Source organism: Nothoprocta perdicaria, unplaced genomic scaffold (assembly GCF_003342845.1).
Source record: "Nothoprocta perdicaria isolate Ctin4 unplaced genomic scaffold, notPer1 scaffold_32, whole genome shotgun sequence".
Taxonomy (NCBI): Eukaryota; Metazoa; Chordata; class Aves; order Tinamiformes; family Tinamidae; genus Nothoprocta; species Nothoprocta perdicaria.
In genome coordinates, this window is record NW_020455555.1 from 810565 (window position 1) to 824472 (window position 13908).

Sequence of the window (13908 nt, forward strand, 5' to 3'; positions counted from 1 at the left end):
GCCCTGGCTGCCTCACCTCGCTGGGGAGAACCTTTTTCAGTGAGGATAGAACTGAGTTTTTTTCATATCARTAGTGTTGAACCCAGCAAGCCCAGTCTGAGTGGGTATCTTTAAAACTCTGGAGAGGCTCAACGAACAGTGCTTGTGAAAGCCAAATAATATTCTGTTTACATGACGACAGTATTAGAAAACTGAACAGAGATGGCTGTCTCATTGCACTAAACTTTTTGTGAACTAAAGTTGAAGTTTTAAAGAGGTAGACAAAGCTACAAACACTGTGAGTGGAGTCGACACATTCAGTAAGGGCAAAAATATCGTGAGAGCAGTCTCTCACACAATGCTCAACAAGGCAGCTCTTAATATTTCTGCTCGGAGCTCTTTTGACTAAAAGATTTTGTTGCAAACAAGGGGGAGAAAGGAAGAAAAAGTATAGCTGTAAATGGAGTACTTTACTGATGTATGACAACATATTATGTCAGATATTAAAAGGTGATGAAACAGAGTTAGGTCCTTAAATGCATGTTTAGGCTGTCAGCAAAGTGATTCCACCCTCTGCCAAGTGCTGAGTATGCARCAATTTCCATTAGCTCCACTTAAAACTGCAAAGTCACCAGGGTCCCATTGGCTCAGGGCAAGATCAGGTCCCTAGTCAGCACAGTGTAAGTCAGCATGAAACTGATATAGTTCAGTCAAACCAGTATCGGGTAAACCTAATAATTCTTACCATTTTGTACATCTATAGTTGATGGCGTTTGTTTATTTTTTCATTTTCTTCTCCTGTGGTACTGGACTGGTACAGACCTTTTTTTTTTAACAAATTTGCAAAAACATACCAGAGAAGAAAAGCAAACAAAACATGTAAATAGCTTAGGAGGAAAAAAAAAAAAAAAAAAAAGATTAAGGAAGACTAAGAATAACTCTTACTTCAATGAAATGAGAGCATGAAAGGATTTTTCAATAAGAAACAAAAGCAGAAGATGGGTTGAGGTAGCCAGCTGAGTATGTGGACAAGTTGGTGCTTATTGTGATAAATGTTGTTTTGTGTACACAGSAGCAGGAAGCAAACTGTAATTGCTTTTTCTTCACTTAAATCCTAGGAATGGAGCTTGTGAACAATTGCTGATTTTTAAAGTATTGAGATTAATAGGGTTAATTTTTCTTTAAAAAAGACAAACAATCTCCTCCCACCACATTCATTAAGCCTCTAAAAAAGGCATAGAGACCCAGAACATGTCTGAGGATTCAAATGAATCCTTTGGCAGTAAATAACCATTTATTATTTTGTCCTGTCTTACATAAGTAGTAGTTCTTTACATAGTTGTGAGCTAAGGCATAGGCTTTATAATAAATTTTGCTAAATTATGTTAATAACATTGTAATTCTTAAAACATTAACAAAATTTAAAATTAATTTTGTTCTATTTTTCTGCATAAATTGGAAGAATCGGAAACWAAACTTACAGCTTCATATGTTTGGTCTTTCATTCTTTTCAAATGACAGTCCCAAGAAGGACTTGAACATAGTGGAATATGTTAAATATGGCATTGAGTTTCAATTGTTTTATAATCCTTACCCTGATGCCACTCTAATTGTAACCAAGATCTTGGAATCTTCTGATTTACAATTGGAAAACCGCTCACTTTTCCTCCATTATTGATTCCTTTTTTTTTAATGTAAATATATATATATATAATGTAAATATATATATATACACTATATATATATATATACACACTATATACACTATATATATATATATCCTATAGCAAGGAGATTAAGAAGATCATTCTGACCAAAGGCTGTGATACCTCAATTTGTATTTGGCAGTTCCCCTGAGTGGCTTCTTATTCTTGGCTGTACACCACAACCGTAATTTCATTTCAGAATAAACTCCACCACTGGCTGTATTACTTATTTTACGTAAATGAGAGTACATTTAGAGTTCTGATGTAAAAGCTCCCGAGATTCTTTCTCATTGCCTTCAATAGATTCTTTCTCATTGCCTTCATTTTGATGAGGATGATGATTTGCCAGGTGAATGTTCCAGTGATTATTATGGACAACTGGAATTCATTCCTGTATCTTCCAGTAGCTATCTGTGCTTTTCTAGCCCATGTAAATTTGATGAAATGTTACTATTAGATAAAAGCAACATACTGGTATTTCATTTTGAGAACATGACAAGACTTTACTTTCAGTAAATCRACGATAGTATATGATATATTGTCGAAAAGTGTATGGAGTTGCTTCCCATACTGTTTTTTGAATGGACGTTTTGGATTTGGAATGGACGTTTGTATGTTTGGATGTTTGCATGTATGTTTATTGCCTGCAAGCAAACACTAGTTGATAGGAGAGAAAAAAACATAGTATTGTAAAATAAGTGTATAGAGACTCTTTGAAAATAATATATTTCTGATGTAGTATTTGGCAGAACAGTATTTAGGTAAATGGCCATTACCACAGATGCAAAATACTTGTAAAAAAGCACAAATATGAGGAAGGCTTTTATTTGCATTTCTTCTGACAATAATAATTACATGTCAAGAATACGTACAGAGAGCTATAGGCTGCTTTTTGCACACAGCTATTTACCTTTGTATAAATACTTATTTGTGGAGTATTGCTATATATTGATCTACAAATAGGTTATATATGTCTGGTATTTAATGTATGTTCTTAAATTTGAGTGTAAAATATGAAGTTTATTGCATTAGACAAATATGCCTCCTAAATTATAGTCTGCTTTTCTACTTTTAGATCTAAAACCCAGATTACCGAGTTGATGAAAGTGAATGTTCTCCTGTTCTTGAAACTATTCAATTCCGTAACAAAGTGAGCAAAAGTGTATAAATTTGTGTCCAGTTTTTAGTCATTCAGATTATGAAACTCAGACTAGAAAACATTAACCTTTTTTCAGGCATGATCTCTTCTATATAGGTCTTTCTTTTTTGTTGTTTGTTTGTTTTTTGTTTTGCTTCTTTCCCTCAGTTTGTGCTTTTGTTCTGTAACTTTGATCCTAATACATAGTTTGAGAATTTCAAAGTTTGACTATTTCRAAGTGTTTATCTAGAATTTGGGATTCATGTATGGAATGATAAAATTGTTGTAAATTGGTGTGCATGGGGATTGCACTRGTTTGTTACAACATTTCTATTCTCATATTTGGCCACTGTGAATTAGCTAAACTAATAGTACTGCTGACAATACCGTGACTTCTGGTAGGGACTCGGTGGACAACACAAYGTGAAATAAATCTGCCTTCTAGCATGCTGCAACAGAGTTCAGTAAAACACAAAAATCTGGTCTTGATCCATTTTTTTAATAAACATTCAGGAAAACTATGTCCCAGGAAATGCAGTGTTTTGCATGTTGACTTTATTCTCTAAAAGGACTTTTTTACTCTGCTAGAAGAAAGAAGACATTGAACAAGAAAGTACTAACAATCAAAATTGTAAATATTATAATAAAAGATATATTTCCCTGGATTTTTTTTCTTTTTTTCCTTTTGTAAAATGTTGCATAAGGAACTTATTTATCATATATACCCAACATAGTCAGGTTAGTACTGTTAGTAGATAGTACATTTCCTTTTAAATGGAGAATCTACATGTAATTTTTAAAAGAAGTAACTGTTAAAAGTTTTAAAATTTAAATGTTTGTTGGTGATGCCCATAAGGTATTAGGAAGGCTCACTAAAAATTATTTCTAATAACTTCAAAATGGTTCAGTAAATTCTAGGAAATGCATTTTGTAAATACTAATATGATTATAATATATACTATATATGTATATATAATATGTGATATATTACAACCTATTATTTGTACAATAATTCATGGAATTATTATAAAATTATTATCTTGATATATTCCTGTAAGTAGTAGCAGATCAGATGCTCTTATCAAGAGGGAAAAGGTTAAATTAATGAATGATTCAGTCAGTCTTTACCCTTCATTAGCACTGAATTAATTTCTTAGAGAAATGGAAGTTCTTCAGTTGTTTAATATGTAAAAATTCATTTTAAACATGCATAAGTCTTCATCTATTTAAAGAATAACATGTTAATGATGAAGTTCAAAAAAAAAATGTAATCTTCATAAGTGACTAATCGTCTTGAGTTGCAAGGCATTCACTTGACCTTGGATGTGTAGTAAAGCTACAACCATGCACAGGTTAGTGCTCTAGGTTGTAGCAAGGAGTAAAGCACTATATTTGGAGCAAATACTGCTATGCTACTAATGTGTAAATAGAATATGGCATTTTTAATGAAATATGGAAGGTAGAATTTGGGAGTTTCAGAAGAAGCCTGAGATACACTCTAAAGTGATTAGTGCAGGTTTGCTTGCTAAGTACTGAAGAACAAAGGTACTCATGTGCTTTCACGATAAATGAATAAAGTGTGCTTTATTCTTAATAAATATACTTAAATACTAAAAGGTCTATGAATATTTTTGAACAGAAGTATGCAGTCCTAGGCTGTACTCTTTTAGGCAGGARCAGATCAAACAGTAGGACAAGAGGTTTTGAAGGCATTTCTTATGTTTCCTTAAGTGATACTAGTGACTCACTAGGTCATCATTCTTTTGAATCAGTTTTGAACCCATAAAGTGCTAGTGGGAAGCTTCGTGTGGGAAGTGCGCTTTCAAATGAGACCATATGTGACCATGGAAATTTTTCCCCCATTCTCTGTTCAAGAGTAAAATTCTGASGTTTGGTTTTGTGTTTAGCCTGGATTAATTTCATTCCTTCTACTGYGACTAAAAATGACTCTTGTAATTTAGATTAAGATAAGATAGCCATCTTTTTCCTTAGAAAGGAAAAAAAAAAAAACCTAAAGTCTCATGTAGTATTTTGTCATGTAAGGTCCATTAAATGATGCTCTTAAAATGAATGTTTAACCATAGTTCTGTCTTCAAAGTTTTTCCTTAAGAATGACAATAGATGCTGCCTTTTGTTATTCTTATTGAATACATAAAGCCTTTGTGATACCCTTAGATAYATTTTATTTTATGCCAGGCCATGTTAAAGTATTTTTGTTTGATTTATGTTTTTCAGCAGATTTAGTTGCTTTCTGTCTCTACAATTTATAATTGGAGTTGAACTAGGTGATGGAATTGGACTACATGATCTGTAGAGGTCCCTTCCAACCTCAGCCATTCTGTGATTCTGTGATAATGCTATATGTAGAAGACAGCTCAAAGAACATACTGATTTTTTTTTAATACAATTGTATGACATAGTCTTATATTGTTCTCTTAAGTTATCTGGGTTGATGGAAATGTTCACTGTAATGTCAAACTTAGCTGGTAAGATTTCAGCTGCTGTATATAGTAGTGTGCTCAGTTCACCACTTGGCAGCTGCAAGTAAAAAAAAAAAAGCCAGCAATCTGCAGGTGTCTGTCTTGTGACTCCACTGACACCATGCAGTGGACCGTCCCTGTGCAATCTTGTGCTGAGGYTGTCAGTTTGGCCTTCCAGAAGAAAGTACTCCCATTAATTCTCTGATAGCATTTGTCTGTCCTCACTGTCACTTAAACYTGCATTACTCTGACCATCAGATCATTGAAATGTAAGCATGTTTCTCCTGCTCCCCTTAAATATTAAATGTCCAATGGAGMTGGATAAAAGCTGTGCAGCTTCTCATAAGTGTAAAGTGTAGTTCAACATGAAGTGAAGATAGTAGGAATCAGAAGCAACATAGCAAGATGCACTACAGCTTTTAGTTGAATTCTCTTCTTTGCCTAATGTCATTTTTTTATGCAACCTTAATTGGAACAAAATGTTTATAACAAATATTTATTCAGAATTCAGTGATTAAATAGGCAAATTTAATTTTGCTGTCATTATTTTTTCCTAAGTAATCAATGCAGATGTGACTTAATGACAAAGTCTAATTGAGTACATTCATTTTGTGAAAAGAAAATTAAAAGGAGAAAATTCACTTTTCAAATTAGAAGTAATGATGGAGGAACAGGACAATTCCTGGGGATTAATGACTGTCTGAGAAAGCTGAAGGCTTAAGGCTTAGCTGTGGGCTGTTAACCTCGGGTGGTCATTAATTCTTCAAGTAATGCTTTATGCTCTTGTCATTATTGCAACTGAACAGTGATGTAGTAGCAAGTTTCAAGAATTAAGTCACTGGCAGTATTTTTAAATGCATATTTTCCCTTTTCCTRTGTTTCCTACTTTCCTCCTTTTTCCTACTTTGTCTTGAGACTATCAAATGTTTGATAGTATCCAGTAAGATCTTCTGTATCCAGTCAAATGTTTTTCTTTATTTGTAAGTTTTGTCATTGTGGATGTGTCAAATTATGTGGTTGCATTTGCTGAGTTGTGCATTGCTGTCCAGCTAGCTTATGCCACACACACTTGAAATAGATGACCGAATAGCTACTCTGACAGCCTTGAAACTGAGACTCTTGTTCTCTGTCCTTATTGGTACTATAATACACATTGYTGGCTTGACTTTGTTCACAGTTACTTTGCAGGTAGTGCCCTCTTGTCTCTAGCATGCTAATACTGATTTCCCCACCTTGCCGCCATCAGACATGTAGCTAAGTGGTATTTTGCCATGTCTTTCGAAGCTGATGCATGGCCTCATTAAGCAATGGGCAAGTAAGACAGAATGCACTACAAATTAAAGCTGGAACTTGTTAAAAACRGTAAAACACCTGAACACTGTATAACTTTTGAGGTTGCCTCGATAACCGTGAAATCACACAGGTTACCTCTTTTGCAGTCTAGCACTGTGTAGTTCTCTGATTCCTGTGTTTTGGTGGTGTTTTTTTTTGTTTTGTTTTGTTTTTGATTTCCTTTGGTGGCAGATCAAGGGCAATACAATTCTGTTGTGTGTTTCAGCTGCCGTGTATCCCTTCCTGGCAAGAGAGCATTTTCCCTAAAAGGAATGTGCACTTTTTGGAGTCCTGTGTGTGTGTTCAGTGCAGAACTGGCACAATTCTTTCTTACAGCATTAAAAATCCATTAGCATTTAGAAAGTCCTATAAAAGCTGTCTCTGGATTGGTATAGCTTTCTTTGAGTAGGGAAATCTGATGATCAGCATACAGATCTATTTTCAGTTCAGTGAGAGTTTAGAAGATCTTGTGGTACTGTTGATTTGAAATCTAAATGGTTATCTGATACTGTAACACTATGATAATTTTTTTCTACATCCAAGCATTGCATAGATACAGACCACATTTTTGATTCCTTTGTAAATGGATCAGAAACACTGGTTTAAATGCCTCAAAATACTTATTTTTCAACTTTTCAGCCTGTAATGAATGGCAGGTAGCAGATCACAGAATGTAATCCCAAAATCAACGTTTTCCCAACCTGAGAAAACAGATTTATGAAGTCTATAGAGCTACATCTGTCTCAATAAAACGTTAAATCGATGTCCGCAAAGAAACAAGCGCATTCAGGGTGAGCCGGCTCCTACAGTGACCAAGGACTTCTGGTAACATKCTAAACACCGAAGCCATCGCAACAGTGTCTTCATGAACAGGGGTAGCACATATGGCACGTTCTTCAGTGTCATATGGAAACTGTAAGATAGGCTGATTTAAGGTGCAACCTGTACATGAATGTATGCCCTGCAGATTGGAAACAAAAAACGTGTTATGTTTCTGTTTTTACCTAACACTGAGTTTTATCAAATATTAGGGTCATTTACATTAATGCAAAAGAATATAATAGAATAAATTGTTTTCAAAATAATATAAATCAATAAAACTCTAGGGCAGCTTTGATTATTTAAGTTGATTATAATAGTTAAATGTTGACAGTATAATGTATTCACCAATTATTCTAACAAATAATACATCTTTTGTTGCAGTTCTCTTCTTGTCAAAGTAATATTTTGTATTTTAAAATAATCTCTACTGAAATACACATTTATGTTGTCATGTTCCATAGCTGCTGCAAGGGGAGAAAAATTGGACACTTGTCCCATTTACCAGTCTATCAGCATGTTGGTAAACCTTTTCTTACAGGACATAAACATTAATGGCAGCAAAGCTGAAATTATGGCTGCTGGTTTCTCCTCTGTCTCTGTGATCCCTCCTTGCCCCATATCATTCATAACATTTGGAAGTCTGAATTTCTTAAATTTCTTCYTGATCCAGTATTCAACAGCATTCTTCTCCTTATGACATTCTGTTGTAGTCATTAATGGGAAGATACTGGGTTATAGTGTTGTGATTCTAGCCTATTGGACTTGGAGGCAAGGGGAAGAATCCCATGTGTGAATCTGTTGCAACAAAAGCCTGATTCACAAGAAAAACTGAGCCTGCACTGTAAACTCCATTATTTTTCATTGGTATTTTCAAAGATTTTCGTCTTGTATCCCCATTTTATCTAGTTCACGTGGTAAGCATAGAGGGAAAACCATTTAGAGCACAGATGTTAATTTTCCTTTCTCATCTGAGGCTCTAGAGTAAATAACAAGGTACTCAATACATTAGGTTTTGTGGTGGAGTTCAAGTAAAGCATGAAGTTTCATGAAGTGGTCCCTTGAATGGTGGTGAGAAGAACTGTTTGCAGATCACTCTGCAATACTATTGATTTCTAATTCTGGATCTTTGGTTTGCACTTGATTTATGACAGCTCWGGTAGTTTCTCATAGGATATAAATATATTAAACAGTTTTAGAAATGATCACTCTTTAGTCCTGAATGAATTTCAGAGTGGATCTTCCTTGGTAAAATCTCATTTACCAAAACATTTTTCAGTCATGAAAAGGTTTGATTTGTATACATTCAAATTGTGTGCTAGATTGACCCGTGGGGGTATTTTCTTTTTTTGCACAACTGAAGAAATTGAATGGAGCCTCCTCAGCCCAGTGCTATCAATTTCATCTCTTGATTCCAGGGAGAAGAAATGATTGGAAATCACTGGGGTTTTATTTGTTTGTTTGTTTGTTGTTGTTGTTTGTTGTTTTTTATTATTATTAAATTCATTTTTTTTCTTTTTTTCTTTTTGCATAAATGAGGAGGCATATGTATGGTCATAATGCCTCCCTTCACGGGGAGGCATATGTATGGTCAAAAATCAGCATATCATCTGACATACAGAAAAATCTTAATTCTAGCTCTAATGGATGCTTTTCTTGCTATGATTGAGTGTGGTAAATAGGCAAGTATATCTGTGCATTTGTGTTTAACTGTATGCTTATATGTTTACATTTATATCTGTACATTTATTTTTTTTTACCAGCTAGAGGGAAACTCGTGATATTCTGTATAAATTAATGAAGCATTTATTTTATACTTTGTATGATAATTTAAAAGTAAATTAATTTATTAAAAGTAAATAAAACATAAATGAAATTTATGACTTCAATTACAAAGTAACCAAGTATAATCCAATATTATACTTTTAATTATAAAAACAAAGGAAGAAAGTATTACTACTTGTGTTCATCAGTCTTTGAGTGTAGAAAAAGAGTTTGACTTTCAAAAGTATCCACAAAATATAGGGTTTGATCAATGATCGTTATTGCACCAATTATTTAACTCCGCCAGGGAGCACATGCAAGCCAAACTTTGAGTAAAGGTGCATTCTAATGTGTCTCTCTTGCAGATTTATACACTGTTTTCTTTTATGAAGAGCCCATACACACAACAGAGCCTTTCAGAAGACTGACTTTGCTTTTCTCCCCAGCATTCATTGTTACAAACTTACCATGCATTACAGCTTTCACTGTAAGAAAAAAAAAAAAAAAAAAAAAAAAACCATGATTCTTGGCTATTGTCTTGCTCGTAAGTCTGCCAGAATTAGTAAAAAGTCCATTGTTAATTTAAGTCAGCCTGAATTGATCTGTATCACTCTAGACATTCAGCAGCTTTTGAGGATTAGTGTGTCAGACTTAATTTACAACTGGGACAATATGGCTGATACAAATTTACTGGGTATAGGTGAAGTGATAAATATATAAGAGAACCTAGGAGCTTTCAAATATATGGTATAATATGTAACCAGTAAAGTCAAGGAATCCAGCTGCTGCCTCTACGAGGACACAGAAGTTGGTTTTAATCTTCTTAGCTTGGCATAACAGTAAAAGCTGCAGAAACATTGGCTGAAGGAGCTCTGAACAAATGTTTTCATGGTGCTAAGGGCCACTTTGTTCTATTGTGACTACTATTGGCAGCTAGGTTAAAAAGTAGCTTATTTTTATCAACTAGTCATCAGAAATCTCAAAACAGGAAGGCCTTGATCTGCATAAAGATGTTGCTGTAGTAAAGCTATAACTTTAAAGTAAAACACTAAGTAGTATTATCTAAATTTAGACTACTGATGTCTAAATTACTTGTTTTTAGGATTAGTATAAAAATTGACTGTGTGAGTTAAGCTATGTTTGGCTTTTGTGTTTTAACAGAAAAAAATGAGAAAAGCAAARTGTGAAAGATTATTTCTGAAAGCATGCAAATGCAAGCTATAAAAAAATCCTAGAAAGATTTGATGAAATTACTTCGTATAAATGCGGAAAGCGACTTAAATAAGGGATTGGGAGTAATGCTGTGTGGTCTTCTATCTGGCATGCTGACAAGTCACTGCTATTTTCTATGCATCAGTTCGTTTCCAAAGTAATTGGTATTGACTGGTTTAATTAAATTCATTAAGTTGAGGAGAGGTCATTTTATAATAATTGATGAAATTTCTTCACTTTTTCTTTCACTTATCATTCTGTTCTTCTATCATTGCAGAATAAAGATTCGTTGTAGAAAGAAGGCAGAGGAATTCAGATGCTCAGAGTTCCTCACAGTGCTTCCAGATGCAGCTGGCTGAGATGTATTGACTTGAAAACCACAACGAAAAAGTGAGTTGCCTGGCCAATTACTATACTTGTGTCCAAGAATCACCAGTTCACACTCATGAATGACAATCCCTGTGATTAGAATCTGACTCTAAGCTATTGCTCATGATATGATGGCTGAAGAGATGTGTTTTGCTTCTCATAGATTCTAAGGGACTCAAGCAGGAATGATTACTGAGTAGTGTGGGAGGTAGTATCTGGCTTCAGTTTACATTCTTTTGTAGATAGGTGGAGGATAAGGCTTATAATTTCATGGCGTTTCAAGTGACAGCATGTGAGCTTGATTTTCTGGCATTTCTAGTGTGTATAACAGAAGTGGCATACTGTTCAAAAATACAGAAGGTGACTCTTAAATTATGCCTTTTCTTTCCCTGAGGATGCTCTGCCTCTTCCATTTCCATCCTCTCCTGCACAAGAACAGTTCTGTGTTCTATACAAAATGCTCCCTTGATATGTGGGAGTTAAAAGTAATATTGGATGTTGTCTAATCTTACAAGGTAAAGATTAAAGCCTTTGTCCATAGTGTTATCAGCATGTGTTTAATATTTGTCATTATGGAGCGAACATTTGTCATTATAGACAAACAGAAATCTGTCAGGAAATCAATTGACTTATAAGATACTTTTCTGTTATTATTTTTCAGGCATTTGAGAGATGAATTCAGAGTGAATTAGGATGGGGAGAGCTCATTACAATTTGTATATATTGCAATAGTGAATGTGACCTTTCTGTCTTTCCTGGTGATGCTTTATCTGTGAGAAGGTGTTTCAACTTACAGTGAAAGATGTAGAATGCATCCTTCTTCACTTTACATCTTCTTTCTCTCCATTGAAATGTGGATTCAGCTTCTTTCTTGTATTTCCATTGCACTACTGTCACTGAAAACAAATTTTACCTCAMCAGTTCTTTTTTACAGTGCTACTGTGCTTCTCTGGTATAAAAGAGTCTGTGAAATTTTCAGCATTCAGCTTTGCATTCAGGTTGAAACTGATTTAAAGCTGCAGTTTTGACCCTTTGGGGTGTCTTTAGAACTAAACTTGTATCAGGCAGATAATGTTTATTTTAGTGCTTTGTTGGGGTGATTTGTTTTTAATTGGATTGTACAGGAGGAGCTTGTTCTTAAGCAATATTGATAATATATCCTAARCAAATGATGCAACAAGTGTATTTTGTACTTATTTCCAAAGAGAAACTGCAGTTAATTATTACATATTTCATATGCTTGTGAAAACCTGAATTGAAAGGAAAATTACATGATTCAAAGTAATACTTTATGTCAATAGAGTAGTTTTGTTAGCAAATGGAGGGACGTGGTTAGCAATGGAGTTTTATGCTGCTGGATCTCATGTATGTATATGGCTGTAAGCATACATCCAAGTATGAACAAGTCATGAAATTCTGGAGATCGAAAAGCAGCTCAAATTATTGACCTTACATGGCTGTTTGAAGGATGCTTTTGATCTTTGAAATGGTGCATGCAGTGACGCTCGAACCTGGATATTAACATATACTTGAATAGTGATTTAGAAATCCTACTTGCTCTTATCCCTTTCATTATTAGAAAGGGAACTTCAGGAGAGGAGTTTAAAAAAAAAAAAAACAGAAAGAAAGCACTTCTAAGTTTCAAAGTTTTAGCTGTGTATCATGAAAGAGTTAACACAGATTCCCTGGAGTGCAACAGCAGGCTGAGTGTGTAGGTGCAATATTATCACAGTTAGAAATTACACGCATTCACAATTAGATTAGTAGCTTATTTACTCAAAATTTATTCATGTTTTGTCTCTGACAGGTATTTCAAAGCTTTGAGACAAAAAAATATTTTTAGGAGATTTAAATTAAGCATGCAGAAATAAAAACCATTTGACTTTGAATCAACTGTCTCAGAGTCAGCACAAAGTGATCTATATGTTTTCCAGAAATTGCAAATAAACACACACAAATAAGTGGAACTAGCATGGTGCATTTTTGTCCAATTTAATTTAACTTTCAAATCCTATCAAATTAACCCCCAGCAGGAAGCATTGTAACAGACTGCAACCTAGTGTCTCTCTGTATTTAATCTGCATCTTCTTCCTCTGTAGTTTGCTTGTACTTAGGTTAATGGAATGTATTTTCATGCAGTTTAAGCATCTAATATTTTTTAGATATGTTTCAGCTGCCTGGGATAATTGCAAGTTCTTCTTTGTATATTACAGTACTAAAGTTATCAAAGAAATAATACAACATATAACAGAACATTTGATGATGTAACCAAAAAGACTAAGGGATACTTTCAAAATAGAAAATATGTTTTTTTATTGAACTCTGAATTAGAAAAGTAATCATGAAACCAGTGGTGCAAGCTATGTGTTTCTGTTCTCTCTTACTATCTGATTGATGAATATATTTCAGCATTTTGTAAAACAGTCCATATGTTTATTACTGTTTGAAAGATGAAATTGACAATATAAAATATCTAACTTATTGTCTTAAATATTGTAGACATATGTAAACATCTAGTTTCTGGTCTACAATATTTATTGTAGACATACATATACCTGAGAGAGAAAGAACTAATAAGCTAACTGAGCTAGTCTAGATTGGCAGTGTGGAAAATATATTAGAACTAAGGGCTAAGTATGTTACCAGGTGATTTGTCACAGATACTATTGTAGCAATGGGCATGTGTTTTCTGTGGAGTTTGTAATAAAGCAATATGCATAATGTATTCAATTCATAAAACGCTACAACCTAATGAAGAGGTGTAAGCTCAATTCTGTTTAGTCTTATGTTACAAAGTATTATGCTGCTGTACTGGATTTGGGAGTTTTTGCTTTCTGCAGGCAAAAGTCTCTTAAATTGTGTAATAAATTTGTAACAAACAAAAGAAGTATTAGGACAGACACAAACAGTGTTTTAACAAATGTGTTGCAGAGTAGGGTTCTTAATGAAATAGCAACAATGATGTGTGACTAGAAGAGAACACATAACAGACTTTTACAAATCATTTTAAAAAGTAAGGATGTTTTCCTGACATAGTGAGCACATGAGGTGTTTGGGCTAGGTGATGTGACAGAAATATTTTCCCCTTCTCATGAATTTGTGAATTTCC

The 13908-nt window shown here is 34.1% G+C and overlaps 1 long non-coding RNA gene across 1 annotated transcript in view; it reads left to right on the forward strand.

Annotated features, from left to right (window-relative positions):
• The window catches only part of LOC112950507, a 51332-nt gene extending 39009 nt beyond the window's left edge, over positions 1-12323 (forward strand). Inside the window, exons 2-3 of the long non-coding RNA XR_003250020.1 lie at positions 10708-10820; positions 11461-12323. This is a non-coding gene — a long non-coding RNA (uncharacterized LOC112950507). The remainder of the gene's footprint in view (positions 1-10707; positions 10821-11460) is intronic.
• The last annotated feature ends 1585 nt before the right edge of the window (positions 12324-13908 follow it).